The sequence below is a fragment of the Chiloscyllium plagiosum genome, chromosome 39, assembly GCF_004010195.1.
Source record: "Chiloscyllium plagiosum isolate BGI_BamShark_2017 chromosome 39, ASM401019v2, whole genome shotgun sequence".
Classification (NCBI taxonomy): domain Eukaryota; kingdom Metazoa; phylum Chordata; class Chondrichthyes; order Orectolobiformes; family Hemiscylliidae; genus Chiloscyllium; species Chiloscyllium plagiosum.
The window spans coordinates 23,992,426-24,003,033 of record NC_057748.1 but is presented as its reverse complement, the minus strand read 5'-3'; positions in this window follow the sequence as shown (position 1 = coordinate 24,003,033).

The following is a 10,608-nucleotide window of genomic DNA, read 5'->3' as shown; positions in this document are numbered from 1 at the left end:
CCAGGTAATTATAGACCAGTGAGCCTGATATCAGTGGTAGAGAAGCTGCTGGAGAAGATACTGAGGGTTGGATCTATTCCCATTTGGAAGAAAATGGGCTTATCAGTGATTGGCAACAAAGTTTGTGCAGGGAAGGTCAAGACTTACCAAATTAATAGCATTCTTTCAGGAATATGGATAAGTTGGACCAAAAGGTCTACTTCCATGCTGTATGTCTCTATGTCTGTAATGGCTATGTCTGTAAGCAACAAAAATGATTGATATGGGCAGAGCTGTAGATGTCAAATGCATTGACTTTAGTAAGGCATTTGTTTATGTTTTCCATGGTAGGCTGAGGGAGAAAGTGAAGTCGCATGGGGTCCAGGGTGTACAAACTAAATGAATAGAGAATTGGCTGGGCAACAAGAGATAGAGCGTAGTAGTGGAAGGGAGTTTCTCAAAATGGAGAACTGTGACCAGTGGTATTCCACAGGGATCCGTGTTGGGACCACTGTTGTTTGTGATGTACATAAATGATCAAGACGAAGGTATAGGTGGTCTGATTAGCAAGTCATCTGACACTAATATTGGTGGAGCAGCTGATCATGAAGGGAACTGTCAGAGAATGCAGCGGAATATAGATAGATTGGAGAGTTGGGCAAAAAAATAGCAGATGGAGTTCAATCTGGGCAAATGTGAGGTGATGCATTTTGGAAGATCTAATTCAATAGCGAAATGTATGGTAAATGGAGAGCCGTGGGGAAAATTGATGCACAGAGAGATCTGGGTGTTCAGGTCCATTGTACACTGAAGTTGGCAATGCAGGCCGATAGAGTGATAAAGAAGGCATACGGCATGCTTTCCATCATCGGATGGGGTATTAAATACAAGAATTGCCAGGTCATGTTACAGTTGTATAGGACTTTGGTTTGGCCACATTTGAATATTGCACACTGTTCTGGTCGCCACATTACCAAAAGGACGTGGATGCTTTGGGGAGGGTGCAGAGGATGTTGCCTGGTATGGAGGGTGCTAGCTATAAAGACAGGTTGATTAGATTAGGATTATTTTCATTAAAAAGACGGAGGTTGAGGGCATACCTGATTGAGGTCTACAAAATCATGAGGTATAGATAGGGTGGATAACAAGAAGCGTTTTACCAGAGTGGGGGATTCAATTATAGGGGTCATGAGTTCAACATGAGAGGGGAAATGTTTAAGGGAGATATGCGTGTAATGGTCTTTACGCAGAGGGTGGTGGATGCCTGGAATGCGTTACTATTGGAGATAGTGGAGGCGGGCATGAAAGCATCATCTATGATGTATCTAGACAGACACATGATTGGACAGTGAGCAGAGGGATAGACACCCTTAGAATATACGTGACAGGTTTAGGTAGAGGATGGATCAGCGCAGGTTTGGAGAGCCGAATGTACTGTTCCATGCTGTTATTTTATTTGCTCTCTTTATTCTTTTGACTTTGCTGGCTATCAGTCTTACATTCCATTGGCAAATGATGGACAAAGTTGTTTTGAGGGAGAATGATGGATATTTTCTTTTTGCACATGCCCCCTCCACACAAAGAAAAGAACACAGTCATAAGATTGTTATTGTGTTTATTTTTCCTCCACTGGAACAACCACCAACCAAAAGAATGCCATTGGGCATATTTGCCCTGACCGTACAGAAGAAGTTTGGATATGTCTGGACATTCCTTTAACTGCTTTAGTAAGGCAACTTTGTAACTTCAAGGCACAATGTGCTTTAGTTACTTATTGTTTTAAAAATTGACAAACTTCTCTTTGCAATTTATTTTCTTTAAAGCAGTAATATTTGGACTTCAGTCCAAAGCCAAGCTTAACATGTACAATGAACGTATTTGTGAAAACCTATGAATTAATGAGGCAGAGACAGAATGAATTTGACATTGATTGGGAAACAGAAAGAAATGGGGAGAGTGGCTGTGGAGATTGGAGGGGAGTACAATCATATTCCCCAGTCACCAGTATTTTAACATCACTGTTTCTGACAAACGGATTTAAATATAATGTATAGCAAGGAAACAGACTATATTTGGGAGATGGAATGCTGAACAACAATGTGAACAGAAAAGGATAACATTCAATAGAGGGATGAACATGTTATATGTCCACTATTTAATATTGGGTATGCAGATCGGTAAGATTGTTCGTATCTGCACTGGTCATTCAAAAAAGTAGGCGCAGATAACAAAATGTGTAGGGGAAAAGGGAGACTACAGGACAATAACAACAGATATGTAACTCATTCTAAGCTGGTGCAGAGATGATAGGCTGGGTGATCACCATCTTTTCTGCAATTATTCTGTGCTATCGATGAAAAGTTTTCAGAGCCTGGGGAGACAATCTTGTTGAGTGGAAGACACAGAGTGTGCAATCATCAATAATCTATTCCTTTTGTTTCATGAAGTGCAACTGCCTCTAAAATGTCTTTGCTCATGTCACTGGTACAACAACTGGGTGTTGGGAACAGGAACAAACAATATTCTCCAAATCTAACCAAGTTCAACATATAGACCGAGCAAGAAAAGCAAAATGTTCAGAGTAATGGAAATGTGAAACATAAACAGAAAATGGTGGAGAAATGCAGATGAGGCAGCATCTGAGCAGACAAACACAGCAAACAAATCGAGTCTGATGTGATCCTGACCTGAAAAAAATTATATTGGAGACAAAAAAATATTTCTGTCTCTCTCTGTTCAGATGCTGCCAGACTTGTTGGGTTTCTCTCCAACAATTTCAATTTTCTTTTCTTTCTGAACTGTGACACATTTTCTGACATGAACTGGAACAACAAAGCCTCATTTCAGTTGACTTGCACATAGTTGGTTATGGACATTCGGTGTGAAATTACAAACTTTCAGAATTAAGGTGCTAATTTAAACTGAGAGCCAACAGACATCAAGCAAGGGAAGAAATTGAGAAAGTGAATTCTTCATGGTAACCTCAAACCAGTGAGAAGAATTGAACCTACGCTGTTGGCATCACACTACTCTGTAAACCAACAATACCACCAACTGAGCTGAGCTGATTCCCTCATACACGCATTCTCTCTCTTTCACACGCACAGACACACACACACATCAGTGGGAGTTGAGAGAAGACAAGAGGCGATGATCAATGCAGTGAATTTTATTCGGAGCATTCAGGAAGCAGTGGGTCAGAAGTGCAGGAACCGGGAATGTCAGCAAACGGACAGCGGGTGGGGACTGGGATACCACAGGGAAGGTGTAGCAGGATCAGGGTCATGTCCTGGAGAGGGACACGTTATCTTTTGGGTAAGGATATTTGATGCAGTATTTCTCCAAATGGGGGCAGATTTCAGAGCTCACCGGTTCGGTGTTCAGGCAGGTGTACTATGTGCAGGCACCTCTAATATCCTTGCAAGTTTTACTTTCAGCTGGATAACGGAAAGAGAATGTGCTCATTATTGGCACTGTAAAGGACTTGTGACTTTCCAATTGTGTTCAAAACAGCTTGAGGCAAGGGTTATGGTAATGGTAACAATGCACAGTGCTGCCAGTCTGGGTTTAACTGAGGAATATGGAGTAGAGAACTGTGTACAGTGTGATGCTGGAAAAGCATAGCAGGCCAGGCAGCATCTGAGGAGCAGGAAAATTGATGTTTTAGGCAAAAGCCCTTCATCACAAATGAGTCTGGGAGCCTCAGGGATGGAGAGATAAATAGGAAGGGTGTGGGGCTGGGGGGAAGGTAGCTGAGAGTGCAATAGGTAAATGGAGGTGGGGGTAAAGGTGATAGATCTGAGAGGAGGGCGGAGCTAATAGGTGGGAAGGAAGGTGGACAGATGTGACAGGTCATGAAGATGGTGCTGAGCTGGAAGGTTGGAACTGGGGTAAGGTAGGGGGAGGGGAAATGAGGAAACTGGTGAAGTCCACATTGATGCCATGTGATTGAAGGGTCCCAAGGTGGAAGATGAGGCGTTTTTCCTCCAGGCGTTAGGTGGTATGGTAGTAGCAGTGGAGAAGGCCCAGTATCTGCACGTCCTTGGTAAAATGGGAGGGGGAGTCGAAATGTTCGGCCACAGGGCAGTGGGGTTGATTGGTGCGGGTGTCCAAGAGATGTTCCCTGAAGTACTCTGTGAGAAAGCGTCCAGTCTCCCTAATGTAGAAGAGACCGCGTCAGGAGCAACGGATATAATAAAAGGCATGTGTAGAAGTGCTGGTGAAAGTTTGATGGATGTGGAAGGCTCCTTTGGGACCTTGGATGGAGGTGAGGAGGGAGGTGTGGGCGCAGGTTTTACAATTCCTGCAGTGGCAGGGGTAGGTGCACGGAGGGGAGGGTGGGTTGTTAGGGGCATGTTCTTGACCAGATAGTCATGGAGGGAATGGTCTTTGCAGAAACTCCGTATCCCTCAGTTAGACAACACACTGTGCACATTTCCCATCTCTATATCCCTCAGTTCGACCCACACTGGGAGCACTGTGCACACCTCTCATCTCCGTATCCCTCAGTTAGACAACACACTGTGCATAGTTCCCATCTTCATATCCCTCTGTTTGATCTACACTGCCCTCCCTCAGAGACAAATCCCCAATGGCAGTCTCAAAGGGTGGACTTGGCTGCTGCAACGGCCATTTGTCGACATTATATTCCATCTGCCAATTCCATGCCCACTCAGTGAAGCTGTCCATATCTGTTTACAGCCCTCTTTGATCATCCCCACAACTTTCTCTCCCACTCAGCATTGGACTTGTCAGTGAACCTGGAGACATTACATTTGTTCCCTTCGGCTAATCATTGATATTGATTATATTTGCAGGTGGTTTTAGCAGTGACCCTTCTGGCAGCTTCACTTGGTACTAGCTCACCAAGCTGGAAATGACACTGTTAACTGACCACTGGCCAGTCCTCTACCCTCCAGGGCACAGCAAACACCATTATCCACATGGCACAGTCTGACTTAACATTGTAATGGTGTCATGTACTCTCTGAAAACAACAAGAGAAAGTTCAGGGAGGGATGTAGAGAAGTGAGAGGAAAAGAGAATGGGAGAATTAAGGAGACACAAATGGAAGGATAGCGACAATATGTGTGTGTGTGTGTGTGTGTGTGTCTGGGCGTGTGCGTGTCGATGAGTGAGAGAGACAGAGAGAGAGAGAGGGGGGAGAGACCTCATGAAACTGACTAGCTCCCTAAATGATTAAACAAAATTCAGTGACTGACCTACTGTTATCGGATAGTGTGGAGATTGCATTTCAAACCCATGGCCAAGAAGTGTTTGATGGGAACAAGGTAGAGGTGGGATGTTATTCTCTACCTAACAGATGCTGTCCCTGTCTTGGGAGTGTTTGATGAGGATGGAGTGGAGATAGATTTATGCTGTATCAAACCCAGGAGTGTTCTGTGTACAGAAGGTATTACAGAAACAGTATTTCTCTTCGTATAGCCTCTAGTCACTGTCCTGTGAATTTTGATGGGAGACAGATGAAATGGCGATATTTGAGTCCTTGGAATGCAAAGCAAGCTCCATTAAACAATTCCTGGATGTCAGACTAACATAGGTTATTCACACACCTGGGTCAGGTTCCGATATTCTGTATGGAAACCACCCCAAAATCCTCGATTAGATTCCAGTCTGTAACTCAATCCCGGGTATCAGTTATTCTGTATGTAAACCACCTTGATTAGATTCCAGCCTGTAACCTGTTACTTTATATATAAATTACCCCAAGCCCCTCAATTCGCTTTCAAACTGAAAGTCACTCCCCATTGTATCGTGTAATAAATAAACTCACTGAGACCATTAATGTGATTCCGGTTTCTAACTCAGTATAAACTAACTGGTTGAATCTAAAATTGGGAGCAGGACCAGAGAAAGCTGCATTTTTGTTTAGCTGCCCCATTTTGTTTTGCAGCAGGAGGAGCGGGAGCGATGACCAGAGGGCTGGTGGGAAGGAACATCGCCTCCTTAAAAACTTGTGACGAGGCAGAGCACATGCTGAGCAGGAGCTGAGTAAGTGAAGTAATGTAGTTGTTCAGGTGCGTTACCCGAAACACTACTTAAGTAGTGTCTCCCACCCATCCTCATCCTCTAACCAAAAAAAAAGAGCTCCATGCGTTGGATTGGTAAGGTAACTAGTATTATTTTTATTCCTTATTTTTCAATAGTCTCTTTGGGAATTCAGAATAGTGGGAATGGTGGTTAGGACAGTTGTATGGTCCCCCTGCGGAATGTGGGAGGTGAGGGTCACCATGAGTGTCCCCGTTGACTTTCTCTGTGGGAAGTGCACCCAACTCCAGCTCCACAAAAACCACGTTAGGGAACTAGAGCTGAGGTGAATGAACTTCGGATCATTCAGGAGGTGGAGAGGAGTTACAGGGAGGTAGTTACACATCAGGTAAAAGAAATAGGCCGATGGGTTACAGTCAGCGGACGGAAAGGGAACTAGCAGGCAGTGCAGGCATTCCCTGTGGCCGTTCCCCTCAATAACAAGTATAGCATTTTGAATACTGTTGGGGGGGACAAATTACCAGGGGTAAGGCATGGGGTACAGGTCTGTAGCATGGAGTCTGTCCCTGTTACTCAGAAGGAAAAGGGGGAGAGGAGCAAAGCATTAGTCACTGGGGACTCCATAGTTAGAGGGACAGATAGGAGGTTCTGTGAGAACGATAGATACTCATGGTTGGTGTGGTGCCTCCCAGGGTTTTTGATGTCTCGGATCACGTTTTTGGGAATCCTGAGGGGTTGAGGGAGTAGCCCCAAGTCGTGGTCTACATAGGCACTAATGATATAGGTAGGAAAAGGGATGGGGATTTAAGGCAGAAATTCAGGGAGCTATGGTGGAAGCTTAGAGCTTGAACAAATAGAATTGATATCTCTGGTTTGTCTCCCATGCCACGTGCTAGCAAGGTGAAGAATAGGGAGAGAGAAGAGTTGAACACGTGGCTACACAGATGGTGAAGGAGGGAGGGTTTCGGATACTTGGATAATTAGGACTCTTTCTGGTATAGGTGGGACCTCTACAAACAGGATGGTCTACACCTGGACCAGAGGGCTACCAATATCCTGGGGGGATACCTGCAAATGCCTTTCGGAAATGTTTAAACTAATTCAGCCTGGGGATGGGAACCTAAATTGTCATTCCAGTGTCCAGGAAGTCAAGAGCAGTGAGGTTAGGAATAAGGTTTCATTTCACAAGTGTGCACCGGCAATGTCAATAGAATGGTCAAGAGGCATATGGCATGCTTTCTTTCATCAGATGGGGTATTGAGTACAAGAGTTGGCAGGTCATGTTATAATTGTATAAGACTTTGGTTTGGCCACATTTGGAATACTGTGTACAGTTCTGGTCACCACGTTACCAAAACGATGTGGATGCTTTGGAGATGGTGCAAAGGTTGTTCACAAGGATGGTGCCTGGTATGGAGGACGCAAGCTATGAAAAGAGATTTAGTAGATTAGGATTATTTTCATTAGAAAGACAGAGATTGAGGGGGGATCTGACTGAGGTATACAAAATCATGAGAGACATAGACAGGGTGGCTAGCAAGAAGCTTTTTTTCCCAGAGTGGAGAACTTAATTACTAGGGGTAACGAATTCAAGGTGAGAGGGGAAATGTTTAAGGGAGATATGCATGGAAAGTTCTTTATGAAGAGGGTGGTGGATGCCTGGAATGTGTTGCCAGTGGAGGTGGTAGAGGCGGGCACGATAACACCATTTAAGATGTATCTGGACTGATACATGAATGGGAGGGAGCCGAGGGATACAGATCCTTAGAAAATAGGTGACAGATTTAGATGGAGGATCTGGATCAGCACAGGCTTGGAGGGCCGAAGGGCCTGTATCTATGCTGCAATTTTCTTTGTTCTTTGGTGTTGTGTGATTTTTAACTTTGTCCACCCCACAAATTGCCTCCCACAAATCGTAATCTATACCAAGGCAGCACTCACTCTGCTGAAACTGCTGGGATGGGGCTGTGTATTTCTCAGCTTAAAGTTACTGCTGATTGAAACTGGTATATGGCACTGTATTCACATGTTGAGAAGCTCATGGTAGCAGCTCCTTGCCTGATCTGATGCATGTTATTAAAATAATGTGGTTCCTGAGTTGTTGGCACCTTGAGCTCAGCCACAATTATCGCCCAGCCCTAATTGCTGTTGATCTGGGTCACTTTTCAGGATGTCTGAAGGAGCAGGAGAATCAACGGTTCAGGCAAAAGCCCTTCATCAGGAATGAGGTTGGGAGCCTAGTGGGTGGAGAGATAAATAGGAGAGGGGTGGAGCTGGGGGGAAGGTAGCTGAGAGTGTGATAGGTAGACGAAGGTGGGGTAATGGTGATAGATCGGAGAGGAGGGTGGAGCAGATAGGTGGGAAGGAAGATGGACAGGTAGGACAGGTCATGAGGGCGGTGCTGAGTTGGAATGTTGGAACTGGGTTAAGGTGGGGGGAGGGGAAATGAGGAAACTGGTGAAATCCACATTGGTGCCATGGGGTTGGAGGATTCTGAGGTAGAACATAAGGTGTTCTTCCTCCAGGCATCAGATGGTTAGGGAGTGGCAATGGAGGAGGCCCAGGACCTGCATGTCCTTGGCAGAGTGGGCAGGGGAGTTGTAGTGGTGGTGGGGTTGGTTTATGGAGTATTCTGGAGCTGATCTCTGACGTGCTTTGTGAGTAGGCATCCTGTCTCCTCAATGAAGAGGAGACCACATCGAGAGCAACGCATACAGTAAATGAGGAGGAACGCCTCATCTTCCACCTCAGGACTCTCCAACTCCATGGCAGCAATGTGGATTTCACCAGTTTCCTCATTTCCCCTCCCCTCATCTTAACCCAGTTCCAACCCTCCAACTCAGCACCACCCTCTTCCCACCTATCTGCTCCACCCTCCCCTCTGACCGATCACCATTACCCCCACCTTTGTTTACCTATCACACTCTCAGCTAACTTCCCCCTAGCCCCACCCCTCTCCCACTTATCTCTTCAGCCCCTAGGCTCCCAGCCTCACTCTGGCTGAAGGGCTTTTGTGCAAAACATTCGCTTCTCCTGCTCCTCGGATGCTGCCTGACCTGCTGTGCTTTTGCCCACCCCTCTCCCACTTATCTCTTTAGCCCCTAGGCTCCCAGCCTCACTCTGGCTGAAGGGCTTTTGTGCAAAACATCGCTTCTCCTGCTCCTCGGATGCTGCCTGACCTGCTGTGCTTTTGCAGCACCATACTCTCGACTATGATCTCCAGCATCTGCAGTCCTCACTTTCGCCTAACTGCTCTCTGAACCTGGACTGAGTTGCTGTGTAAACAGTCGCTGGTGTCCCTTCATTCCCAGATGGTAACTTTCAAACTTCAAACTCTGCAGCAATACCTTTAGATTGAGCCTCCTCTTAGATGGTGAGCCCTAGTGACATATTTTTTCTGTCAGGTGCGTGACCTCAATTACAGCAGCTCCTGTTTATTGGCCCTGAGGGTTTCAGCTCTCCCTCAGCATGCTGCCTGTCTTTTACCAGGACTTGATCAATGTTTGGAACATATACGTCTCACTCCGGGTCTTCCTAAGTAGTGGTTATCATCAGAGATCCATTGCCCAAGAAGCAGCATCTTCACCATCAAGTGTCTGGAGGGCCATGGGCATGGGAGAGACTAGAGTTGGGGATGTGCTGGGTAGCAGAGACCTGGTCTGGATGTTGCTGCAGTAATTGGCACACAGGACTTCCAACTCATGGCCACTGCCATTTGACACTTAAAAATGGCAATGTTCGGAAAAGACATAGAGTCATAGAGATGTACAGCATGGAAGTAGACCCTTCGGTCCAACCCATCCATGCTGACCAGATATCCCAACCCAATCTTATCCCACCGGCCAGCACCCGGCCCATATCCCTCCAAACCCTTCCTATTCATACACCCATCCAAATGCCTTTCAAATGTTACAATTGTGCCAGCCTTCCCCACTTCCTCTGGCAGCTCATTCCATACACATATACTCTGTGTGAAAAAGTTGCCCGTTAGGTCTCTTTTATATCTTTTCCCTCTTCCCAGGGAAAAGACTTTGTCTATTTATCCTATCCATGCCCCTCATTGTTTTGTAAACCTCTATGAGGTCATCCCTCAGCCTCCGACACTCTAGGGAAAACAGCCCTGTTCAGCCTCTCCCTCTAGCTCAAATCCTCCAACCCTGGCAACATCCTTGTCAATCTTTTCTGATACCTTTCAAGTTTCACAACATCTTTCTGATAGGAAGAAGACCAGAATCACATGCAATATTCCAACAGTGGTCTAACGAACTTCCTGTACAGCTGCAACATGACCTCCCAACTCCTGTACTCAATACTCTGACCAAAAACAGAAAGTATACCAAACACCTTCTTCACTATCCTATCTATCTGTGACTCCACTTTCAAGGAGCTATGAACCTGCACTCCAAGGACTCTTTGTTCAGCAACACTCGCTAGGACCTTACCATTAAGTATATAAGTCCTGCTAAGATTTGCTTTCCCAAAATGCAGCACCTCGCATTTATCTGAATTAAACTCCATCTGCCACTTCTCAGCCCATTGGCCCATCTGGTCCAGATCCTGTTGTAATATGAGGTAACCCTCTTCGCTGTCCACTACACCTCCAATTTTGGTGTCATCTGCA